A 12934-nucleotide genomic window follows, 5' to 3' on the forward strand; every position below is an offset into this window, starting at 1 on the left:
CAGAAGATATATTATCGAGGGTTTTGGTTCTTTCTTCATTTTGGGAGCTATGAAGCTCGGATTGAGGCGATTCTTGAGGCAATTTTCACCATATGAATTGGGGTAAGTGTTCTCTACTCGGTTTTGGTTATATTTCATGGATCTACCTTCATTTTTGGTAATTGGATTGTGAATTTTATAGAGGAAATTGGGGGGTTTGGGGGGTTAGCCTAAATTTTCATAATATGAATTTTTGCGTTTTGAACATTAATTTGAAGTCGGAATTGAGTGAAACTAGTATGGTTGGACTTGTAATTGAATAGGTTATCGGATTTTTTGAGTTTTATCGGGTTCTGAGGCGTGGGCCCGAGTGTGATTTTTGGTCGATTTTGGGTTTTGATTCAAAATTTGATCTTTTTCAATCGGGATTGGTTCCTTTAGCATTGTTTGATGTATTTGAGTTATTTTTAGTTAGTTTCGAGCTGTTCGAAGGTCGGAACGCGTGAGATGGCATTTTGGAGCATCGCTTGACTTGCTCGGTGCTGGAATTGGCTTATTCGAGATAAGTAACTCTTCTAAACTTAGTGCTGAGGGTATAAAACCCCGTAATACGTGTTGTGTGATTGGTATTGAGGTGACGCACATGCTAGGTGACGGGAGTGTGGGCGTGCACCAAGTGATTTGGGACTCTGTTATTTTCATGTCACTGTATAATAGTCCTATTTTGTTAATATCCGTGTTTTCACCATGTGATAAAGTAATTGAGATGTCAATCATGCTAGATATCATGTTAAGCTTTATGCCGATACTGTTGGGATCCATAGTGGTTGTTTCTTGCTGTCATCTCACCGATTTCATTGATATTTCATACTCAGTCATATTCATGCATTCATATCATATCTCAGTCTCAGTTGTTATTTATTGATACATCATATCATTGTTGTCGGGCTAGTTTCATGACATTGTGAGCCCGTGAGTGAGACTGGAGAGATTGAAGACTGAGTGAGGCCGGGGGCCTATTTGTGAGGATATTTATACTATAGCACGTGAGTTATCTGTGCAGCATGTGATTTATCCGTGCGGATCTAAATATTGATATTATAGCACGTGAGTTGTCCGTGCAACACGTGAGTTGTCCGTGCGAATTATAGCGCTTGGGCTGTAGGTGCCCCTCCGAAGTCTGTACACCCCCAGTGAGCGTGGTTGATTATATTGAGGGATGGATCTTCCCTGGACATGGATCTCGTCCAAAGCATTTATATACCTGGAGATGGATCTTCTCCATGGGGCTGGATTAGCCTTCCTCGATACTGAGTGACTAATGGTTAGTGATGTATATATTTCGAGATGGATCTTCCCTGGGCCGTCTGGACCATATACGATATCGAGTGGTTGAGCATGACGAGTGAAAAATGTGAGACAATGAGATTGAGTACTCTGAGAGTGTGAGTACATGATTCATCTCTAAGATACATGGCATTGGCATGCACACATGACATACAGACATAGAGATGTATTTTTCCTCATGTTGTACGGTATCACGTCATTCATGACTTTTTACACACATTGATATGTGGGGATAGAGAGGTATTTCACACTTGTTATTTGGAAAGAAAATGAAACATCTTATTTATTGTGGAAAGGATATTTGGAAAAATTACAGTTTTCAAACTTACTCGTAAAAGCATGACTATTTTCTGAAACTGTGAACGAGCTGAGCATTTTTACTTCTGGGATACCTCTTTATACTTGTATTATGCGGTTATGAACAATTATGGGATATTGGTATTGAACCCGACCTTGTGTTAGCTCGTCACTACTTTCAACCTAAGGTTAGGTTTGTTACTTATTGAGTACATGGGGTCGATTGTACTCATACTACACTTCTGCACCTTACGTGCAAATGTTGGTTGTTGATGTTGCTGTATTCGATGGGAGCTAGATTGAAGATATACCTGCGTCCCGGTTGTAGCAACCTCTTGTTCGTGGTAGCTTTAGATCTATAAAACTCTGTTTATGTACTTTTCAAACAGACTACATATTTATTTCATTTCAGCTTTGTAAACTCTATTTTTAGAAGCTCATGATTTGTACTATCAGTCCTTAGGAAATGTATAAGATTCAGATATTTCTTTACTTAATCATTTTATTAATTGTTATTGGAACTGGTTAGTGGCTAATTGGCTTACCTAGCGGGATGGGTTAGGTTCCATCATGACTAGTGGATTTAGGGTCGTGACAAGGTGGTATTAGAGCTCTAGGTTCATAGGTTCTACAGGTCATGAGCAAGTGTCTAGTAGAGTCTTGCAGATCGGTATGATGACATCCCTACCTATCTTCGAGAGGCTAGAGGACATTTAGGATATACATCCCATCTTTTTTTCCATATCGTGCAACATTGATTCAGCTTGAAGCGTAACTCTTTGAATTTTTTCCACGCATTCGTATGCACATATGAGCGCTCGGTATTAACTGTGTGTCGGCGGCTTGTGGTTCTATGGTTGAGGTGCGAGGTGTTATTTTGGCATTCTGATGATGGTCCAGTCTGGAGGACTTGAGGCCGGGTTTTGATAGTAGCTTGAGTACAAAGATTTTTGATTTTATGAGCACGTGCTTTTGGGGCTTATATGTCCGGTAATGATTTAATGTCCCTGCGAGTGGAATTTGTGGCTTGATGAGCGGTAGAATAGCTTTGTGATGAGAATGATGTGACTGCAAGAGGTGTTTGTGTTAAGACTATTTGAATGCGATGAGAAGTGTTTCCTTCAGATGTAGCAAGGACTATGGGGTGCCTGATTTCTGTCTTGATTTGGCGCATAGTCTCGAGTTACGTGTGTATTGAGGGATCTCTCATGTTGTTTTGTTGTGGAGTGAAGTAGATTCTCATGTCTTGTTGACGAGTTCAGAATCGAGAAGATTAAGTGATTGCATAGTAGTCATGACTGTGGAAAGGTGTAGAGAGATGTCAGTTTGAGGCAAAGCATATGGGTTATCCCCTGCGAGGTGTCCTGTGGTTGTGTGATCCCTAAGATGTTTTGTAGAGAGTTCTCTTTTATCAATGAATGATATATGTTGCCATTTGAGTTTGGATCGCCTCTGGAAGTTGGATTAACCATCACGAGGATGAACGCGAGATTTGCAGATGATTTGAGGTACTAGATGGTTTGTGTTACATGAGCTTACGAAGGATTTAGTTGAATTTCAGTACGGGATTCTGGCAGTAATAGAGTATGGGTATCGTGATGTTATCGAGTGTTTTGTTCTGTGGCTTTGAGCCAAGTGGGGGAGTATGCTATCGACGAGTTGATTGCACAGTTATATGTTGTATTGGTTTCGGTTCGGGGTATAATAATGAATTAGTTATGACTTGCAGAGGTCGAGATCGAGGATGACTCGGGTAAAGGAATTTCTTGATACAGGTTGTATTACACTCTATGGGTATATGAGAATCATAAAATAATTGAGCGGTTGTTCGCGAAGGATGTAGTGTACATGGAGTAGGAATTTGCTCGGTTGCTTAGGAGTGTGGGTTACTCCTTACTCCCTTGGTTGTTGGTGTACTAATGGGGCGCAGGTTGTTCGGTCTGTTTGGTCGGTTTAATTGAGATTGGAGTAGAGTGGATGACTCTCAAGAATGGTTCTAATGGATTCAAGATTTATATGTAGCGATTTGGAACTTTCAAGATTGGTATATGGCTAGAAACTGAGAGTTACATTGGACTGTGTCGAGACTTGTGGAATTTTTATATCATTAGGGATTATGCATTTCAGTATCAAGAAGGTGAAGTAAACAGCTTTAGGTTCACATAAGGTCTCTTTAGAGTGGGTGTCTCGGTTATGGTGCTTCGGGGTGCTTAAGAGGGAAGTCAGCAACTTATGGGCCTTAGGGCGTTGTGGTTTTATACTAGGGTCTCTCGTGTGGTGAATTTTGGTTAAGGATCGTGGTCTTCAAGCAAGGAGAAGTATCAATTTGAAGGCAATTTGGAAGGGACTTAGAGAAATAGGACAGCGTGGTAGTAAGTTGGACCAGCACATTAATAGATATAATCGGTTCTTTAGATCTTATAACGTGGCTAGTATCTACAGGTGTTTCGTAGCAATGCTCTTGGGTTTTGGCAGCCTGCGTGACTGGGTTGAGTTGGAGAGATTCGATTTAGATAGCTTGTTTATGTACAAATGGGTTTCGAAGAGTTCTCAATGGTTTTTACCAAGGTTCGAGGGGTATATTTCTTGCTGGCGTGAGGAGCATATGGTGTATAATGAATTTCTCCTGGATGGAATCAAATGGTTGGTCCTTGGCTAATTGAGTATGTAGTTGTTTGTGACTCAGAGTGGACTATGAAGTTCTCGTATTTTTCATATGATGGCATGGTATATGCGGTGTGTTGTGTGGGATTGAGATTTATGTGAGCGGGATCACAGTTCTGTTTGGAAAGGAAGGTCATAAAATTCGTAGGCAGCATGGAAGGTTTCAGATGACTAGGTAAATGATATTACTATTTGGTATGGCTTGATGAGAGTATGCATTTCAGAAGGGGCAATGTGTTTTGATGTATGGATTCTTCACTAGTACTGCGGCACTCTTCTGGTTGATCGACTGCTGATATTCAAATTTTTCTATGTGGCACGAAAGAATTTTAGAAGTATTCCTTGTGGGATGATTGTGTATGAGAGATGTGTTAAATATTCGGGCGGTGGAGATGGAATCAAAAATGGTAATTCGTGTGTTCTATGGATTTGGAGACTGGGAGTTCTCATAGCGGAATTATAGCGGTTCTATTGTGGTCTTATAGCGGAATTTGAGCGAGATGAGTAGTTAGGTATTGCATGATTGAGGGCGTATTGGTTATGTTTTTTCGGGTTTTGTGTGGCACTGTGTCATCTGCTTCTCTGTGGTTATGGTAATGCACTTTGGGTACTTGATGTTGAATTCCGCGTGGTTATTGATTTTGAGCATGGTGGCTCAAGGTGTCTCATATGGGCCAGTGTTTGGATGGGGTCGCACATTACAGCAAAGTTATGTTGAGACATGATCCTTCGTGTTAGATTCGTGTGTTTTGGTTCTACGGTGTGTGATAGGTTCTTAGCATTGCGTTGTGGTGGTACCTGTTGAGCTTGCGGGACAGTTCTCTCGTCTGAGTCATTTTTTTTATGATCCCATGATTGAGTATATTTGGAATGTTGCTTACTGGTGCACGGATTGTACGAGTTATGGATTTAGAATGTATTGATGTGTCATATTACTAGAGTGGTCTTGTTGGATGAGATGAGGTCATTGGTCCTAGATTGGATACTATCGGAATAGATTACAGCATGGTTGGAAGGATAATATCGAAAGTCGACTCAGAAATTTGCTATAGTTCTTGTCGAAGGAGAGGGAATTCCATTACTGGTTCATCTGATGAATGGTTATGAGTTTCTGCGTGTTCCTTTCATCATCGGTAGTGTACGAAGGTTTCAGAATGGAGTCTTGTTTGATATGAGGTTTATTACCGGCATTGGGTTATTTTGAGAAGCCAATGTGATTAGAAATCATTGCTTCGAGTATCTGTGTAATGTGTTATATCATGCGATTGTATCTTGAGTTATGGTTGCGGAGATTCTGATCTTATAAGAAATTCCAGGTGTTGGAAATTGGATTCTAAGGTTTATGGGCTAGGGTGAATTAAGAAACTACAATTATATTGTGTTGTCGGACCTGTATGGGATAGGGTGACGTGAGATCACCCCGGGTATGTGCATGGAAACGTTATATGGCGGTTTGATAGCTTTGAGAACAACTCTTGGCACGTTCGAGGACGAACGTATGTTTAAGTGGGAAAGAATGTAACGACCCGACCGGTCGTTTTGAGCTTTTGCACTTCGCTCGGTAGTTTACGGGCGTGAGTAGCTCTGTGTGATGTATTTTGACTTATGTGAATCATCGGTTTTGGCTTTCAGGTTATTCGAGGCTGATTTAGAAGAATGATTCTCAACTAGGGAGCTTTAAATTTGAAAGAGTTGACCAAGTTTAACTTTTGGCATTTGATCTCGGATTGGAATTTTGATAGTTCTATTATCTCCATTGGGTGATTTTGGACTTAGGAGTGCGTTCGGATAGTGATTTGGAGGTTCGTGGTTGAATTTGGCTCGAAATGGCGAAAGTTAAAATTTTTGAAAAGTTTGACGAGGAGTGGACTTTTTGATATCGGATTCGGATTGTGATTCCGGGAATTGGAATAGCTTTGTTATGTTATTTGGGACTTGTGCGCAAAATTTAAAATCATTCCGGATTGATTTGCTATGTTTCGGCACGAGTTATTGAATTTGAAAGTTTAAAGTTCATAGATTTTGATTTGAGGTGCGATTCATCGTTTCGATGTTGTTATGCGTGATTTGAGGCCTTGAATAGGTCCGTGTTGGACTTGTTGGTATATTTGGACGGGGTCCCGAGTGGCTTGGATGAGTTTTGGATAAGGTTCAGATCATTTTCACATCATGTTGCTATTGCTGGTTTTGGTGTGACTGCACATGCGGCTAGTTTGCGCAGGTGCGATAGTCGCAGAAGCGACGAAGGGGTCGCAGAAGTGAGAAGAGGCTGGGTGAGGAAGACCGCAGAAGCGGGTTTTTGTAGTGCACCTGCGTGCGCGCAGATGCGAGATTGGAAGCGCAAGTGCGAAAATCTTCGCATAAGCGGAATTTGATATCCGCAGGTGCGGGTGTTGCTGGGCAAGGCTGTTTTCGCAGAAGCGACATTTTTACCGTAGAAGCGGTGGTCGCAGATGAGACAAATTGTTCCCAAATGTGGAATCGCTGGGGCAGAAGCTATATTATCGAGGGTTTTGGTTCTTTCTTCATTTTGGGAGCTATGAAGCTCGGATTGAGGCGATTCTTGAGACAATTTTCACCATATGAATTGGGGTAAGTGTTCTCTACTCGGTTTTGGTTATATTTCATGAATCTACCTTCATTTTTGGTAATTGGATTGTGAATTTTATAGAGGAATTTGGGGGTGTTGGCCTAAAGTTTCATAATATGAATTTTTGAGTATTGAACATCGATTTGGAGTCGGGATTGAGTGAAACTAGTATGGTTGGACTAGTAATTGAATGGGTTATCGAATTTTGTGAGTTTTATCGGGTTCCGAGGCATGGGCCCATGTGTGATCTTTGGCCGATTTTCGGTTTTGATTCAAGATTTGATCTTTTTCGATCGGGATTGGTTCTTTTAGCATTGTTTGATGTATTTGAGTTATTTTTGGTTAGTTTTGAGCTGTTCGGAGGTCAGAACGCACGAGATGTCAATTTAGAGCATCTCTTGACTTGCTCGGTGTTGGAATTGGCTTGTTCGAGGTAAGTAACTCTTCTAAACTTAGTGCTGAGGGTATGAAACCCCATAATACGTGTTGTGTAATTAGTATTGAGGTGACGCACATACTAGGTGGCGGACGTGTGGGCGTGCACCAAGTGATTTGGGACTCTGTTGTTTTCATGCCACTGTATAGTAGTCCTATTTTGTTAATATCCGTGTTTCACCATGTGATAAAGTAATTGAGCAGTCAATCATGCTAGATATCATGTTAGGCTTTATGCCGATACTGTTGGGACCCATAGTGGTTGTTTCTTGCTGTCATCTCACTGATTTTATTGATATTTCATACTCACTCATATTCATGCATTCATATCATATCTCAGTCTCAGTTGTTATTTATTGATACATCATATCATTGTTGTCGGGCTAGTTTCATGACATTGTGAGCCCGTGAGTGAGACTGGAAAGATTGATGACTGAGTGTGGCTGGGGGCCTGTTTGTGAGGATATTGATACTATAGCACGTGAGTTATTTGTGTAGTACGTGAGTTGCCCGTGCGGATCCAGATATTGATATTATAGCACGTGAGTTGTCCGTGTAGCATATGAGTTGTCCGTGCAGAATATAGCGCTTGGGCTATAGGAGTCCCTCTGGAGTCTGTACACCCCCAGTGAGCGTGGTTGATTATATTGAGGGATGGATCTTCCCTGAACATGGATCTTTTTCGAAGCATTTATATACCTAGAGATGGATCTTCTCCATAGGGCTGGATTAGCCTTCCTCGGTACTGAGTGACTGATGGTCAGTGATGTATATATTCCGAAATGGATCTTCCCTGGGCCGTCTGGGCCATATACGATATCGAGTGTTTGAGCATGACGAGTGAAAAATGTGAGACAATGAGATTGAGTACTCTGAGAGTGTGAGTACATGATTCATCTCTAAGATACATGGCATTGGCATGCACACATGACATACAGACATAGAGATGTATTTTTCCTCATGTTGTACGGTATCACGTCATTCATGACTTTTTACACACATTGATATGTCGGCATAGAGAGGTATTTCACACTTGTTATTTGGAAAGAAAATGAAACATATTATTTATTGTGGAAAGGATATTTGGAAAAATTACAGTTTTCAAACTTACTCGTATTTTTGGCATTTTCGGTAAAAGATTTGGGTTTTCACTGAGATACTTGAAAAGTATGACTATTTTCTGAAACTGTGAACGAGTTGAGTATTTTACTTCTGGGATACCTCTTTATACTTGTATTATGATGTTATGAACAATTATGGGATATTGGTATTGGACCCGACCTTGTGTTATCTCGTCACTGCTTTCAACCTAAGGTTAGGTTTGTTACTTATTGAGTACATGGGGTCGGTTGTACTCATACTACACTTCTATACCTTGCGTGAAAATATTGGTTGTTGATGTTGCTGTGTTCGATGGGAGTTGGATTGAAGATATACCTGCGTTCCGGTTGTAGCTGCCTCTTGTTCGTGGTAGCTTTAGATCTATAAAACTCTGTTTATGTACTTTTCAAACAGACTACGTATTTATTTTATTTCGGCTTTGTAAACTCTATTTTTAGAAACTTATGATTTGTACTACTAGTCCTTGGGAAACGTATAAGATTCACATATTTCTTTACTTAATTACTTTATTAATTGTTATTGGAACTGATTAGTAGTTAATTGTCTTATCTAGCAGGTTGGGTTAGGTGCCATCACAACTAGTGGATTTAGGGTCATGACAAATGGTGGAGAGTCAAACACCATCAAAATTTATTGATTGACAATTTCAATTTGAACACCAATTGTGCAACATGAAAGGAAATTGCTAAGTTAAAACGATTGAAACCCATTGATGAATTCCATTAAAACTCTATACAACAAGAAAGCATAAAAAAACATAGAACATCAAATGAAGAAAAAATGGGGGGAAAAACAGAGAAAGAGAGTAGAGAGACGAAGAGAGAGACAAAGACATAGAGACAGAGAGAGAGCGGGCAAGTATAAAGGGATATGGAAATAACTGATATTCCTTATTCAATTCCTAATATAAAGGGATATTCATTTAAAACTTATTTGTATATAATTGGTAAATTATATATGATCATGTATTTAAATTGAAACTTGTGTAGGGAGGGTAATAAAGTTTCAAATAATGCATAGGAAGGTAAAAATAGCTATTCAAATCTAACACTTCAATGGGCCTCACTTGACAAAGGCCACACGAAGGCCCATACGTTATCGGCATCCAACATAAGTATCCAGTTAGCACTAAATTGTAGTGAATTAAAAAATTACATAAGTATGACACTTTGGGGTGGTCTTTAAATTTTGACCTCTGCTTGTCTCATATGCAGAATTTCAATGTCAAAACTTAAATGTGTTGCCCATGGGACACACGAGAGGCAACACTTATTACTTGAAATTCTGCTCATGGAGCAAGTGGAGACAAAAATTAAAAACCATCCACTTTAAGAGTTATTTGTATACTTCATCCCTAGTCGATTTTTATTTTTATTTGGAGTCTATTCTTCTAGTTTTTTTAAATGCAAAGTTATTAATAACATTCTTAAAATTAATCTCTTTTAATAATTCTTCTTCAATTGATAATGTAGTCAACTCATTTACTCTTAGATATTTTTCTTTTATCTCAGGTAAAGTTTTTATCAATTTTAATTTTAATCTTTTTTTTCCGATGAGGCAATTGTTACATGCTGTTAACAAATTCTATATGCAATATAAGTATTTGAAAGTGAATCAAAGTCTTCTCCCAAAGCTTAAAATGTGAACTAGGTGCTCTTCAACTATGTTTTTATACAGCAATAGAAATATTAGAAGCTAAAGTTTTTTTAACTGTTGAAGAAAGATAAGTAAGAAAGGATATAAAAGAGAAAACATGTAATCTGATGACAGAGGAGAAAATAAATATCGTCACATGGACAAAATAAGGAAGAGAGTATAAAAATTTACTCATTAAAGTAGAAAGTGAAATAATGAACAATTAACACGTTAGGAAAGCTATTCAAACTTTTCATTTTTAAGTAAGTCAAAGTGTTGCTTTATTCGCAAATCTAAAAATTTATCTTTCAACTTATACGGAAAAGTTTACTTTTCTACTAAAAGTACTCAATATTTGTATAAAGAAAATCTATATAGGCTATTATTGTAAAAAAAAAAAAAAAAAAAAAAAATGGGGTCTCCAAATTTGAAAGCACCAACCTTATTTGTTTCACCTTTAGAGCCGATCTTTCACTTATAGCCTTAATTATGGTTGGACGCTCAAATAGTTAGACTCTTTTTACGTGGTATCACATAGGGTTGTTTAAAATTGAACCGTAACCGTTAACCAAATCAAAAAATGGCTTATTGACTTATTAGTATCGGGTTATCGGGATAACAGTTGGTGAACGGATTGAGATTTTATAATTAACAGCTTAACAGTTTGGGGGCGGATTACTCAATTTTCTTATCGGATAAACCGTTAACCCGTTAAATTTTTTTATATTTATACTTTTACTCATGTATATAAAGTAATTTTTGAAACCCTAAGGTACTCTTGGGAACTTAAAGGTACTCTTCCTTGAGTTTTCAACTATTATTTCCCATTCTTTTGCGGTCAAAACATGTTATATTTACAGTATATTAAAAAGCATGTACTCGAAATGATGTATGTTAAGAAGTTACGTGCATCTCTTTCTTTCTTCTTCTGTTGTTGGTATACATATTTCTTGAATGTATGGTTGTCCTGAAGAGTAAGGGATAAAAGGCAATTCCTTTTAGTGCTTTTAATATAGCAGTAGTAATTAAATCTGACAACTTACAGGAAAATATTCTTAGCTATGCAACCAAAAGAATCGAGGTTCAAAAAATTTCTATTTAATTTAGCCGATAAACTGCCTGATAATCGTTAATCCGATACCAATACGCCCGTTGTCTTATTGGACGGCTAAGCAGATTACTACATTTATAATCCGATAATCGATAAGCCGAACCGTTAAGTGTAATAATCCGCTCAATTCGCCCGATAAGCACCCCTAGTATCACAGCTAAATTTTGGTTAGCCAGCTTGCACAATCACTTTCTCTCGTTATGCTCTATCACAATGGACTTTTTCTCACCCAACTAAGCCCATCCAGAGGCGCTAGGCTTTTTTCTTGGAAACATAATACTGTATAGCCGCTTTAAAAATAATAGTCAAAAATATGTATATATTTTGTATATATATATATAAACATTCTGTATGTTATATACAAAAATTATATATTTTTTTGGCTATTAAATATAAATAGTTTCTGGTGCGGGCTAAAAGTAAAAAAAGTTCTTTTTTCTTCTTAATCGGCCCATCAAGTTAAGCCATATGCTTTGCTCTAGAACTACTCATTAGCTTGTTGAATCTGCTTTCTTCTAGTCTCGAGAATCACTATTCAACTTGATGGGCTTAATCTCTCTCTTTAATCTTCTATAAATAAAAAAATAAATAAAAAGACAAAAATATATATTCAGTGTATGCTTATTCTTTCATAGGTACAATGTATAATAGTTGAAATTATGCTTTGCTTTTGTTGGACTCTAAATTTTTTGAGATATGTATCTTCACTAGGCCCTTAATAGGGGTTTCCAATCCAAGCATTCCCCTCCTTTTCAATCGCTTTTCTTCCGCTAAATCTTCTATCGTAGACTGTTGAATACTCGTATTGCATACTGATAAAATATGGGCTCTCATGTGTGACATTTAAGTGCAAGGCTTGCTTAGTGAAGTGTAACAAATGACATCAGATAGCCATTCTAAAGGGCTGCGATTTAAGAATTAGTCATTGTGTCCTAAATTTCAGTTTTTCAGTTTAAATTTTTGAGACAAAATGTCCTGAATTGTCCTGAAGTTAAGATTTTTAGTTTAAGATTTCAGGACAAAATAAATATTGACTAATCTCTGGCTATTTGTGCACTTGTCCCGTAACAAAATGTGTATGGTAGTCCAATTTGGCAAAGGACAATGCCCAAACATGTATTTATAATGAAGAATTAACCCAAATAGCCGTCCACCTAATCTCGTAAACTAAAAATAGCCGACGGATATATAATGTATGTATAATTTATGTATAATATAGGTATAATTATGTATAATCAATATATATATATATATATGTATACCGGTTAGAAAAAATAAACATTGAATCTGGTCGGCTATTTGTATAACAATCCCGTTTATAATAGGAGTTACCTTTTTTTTTTTTTTAGGGCTTAAACCCCGAAGGGAGCCCTTCCAAAAATTCTCAATAGCCAGGGGCGAACCCAGGCCAAAGAGGGGGTTTGGAAATAGTTTTCAACCAGCAATAGACGCGCCTCGATTAGAACCTCACTAGCTGCGTCATTGCCCCAAGCGCAAAGATTAATAGGAGTTATACTCGTTTGATTACCACATGTATTTTCACAATCTATTTGATTTATTGGGGTCAAAATCTATTATTTATATTTATTTAATTAAATTTTCAATTGATATACAAGGTCAGAGTTGAAGTTATTTGGTTCATATAAAACCATAAAACACACACTGCATCCCTCCCTCCTTCTAAACAAGAAGAAGACTTGTAGTGCCATGGTAAATATTCAAAATGCATTAAATGCTACTGAATTAGTCTGTAT

The 12934-nt window shown here is 37.9% G+C and overlaps 1 non-coding gene across 1 annotated transcript; it reads right to left on the bottom strand.

The window, feature by feature from the left end:
- Nucleotides 1–12529: 12529 nt before the first annotated feature.
- Nucleotides 12530–12681, bottom strand: LOC117281348 (U4 spliceosomal RNA). Its single transcript, XR_004511962.1, has one exon. It is a non-coding gene; the product is annotated as a U4 spliceosomal RNA (small nuclear RNA).
- Nucleotides 12682–12934: the final 253 nt, after the last annotated feature.

This window comes from Nicotiana tomentosiformis, chromosome 11, assembly GCF_000390325.3.
Source record: "Nicotiana tomentosiformis chromosome 11, ASM39032v3, whole genome shotgun sequence".
Classification (NCBI taxonomy): domain Eukaryota; kingdom Viridiplantae; phylum Streptophyta; class Magnoliopsida; order Solanales; family Solanaceae; genus Nicotiana; species Nicotiana tomentosiformis.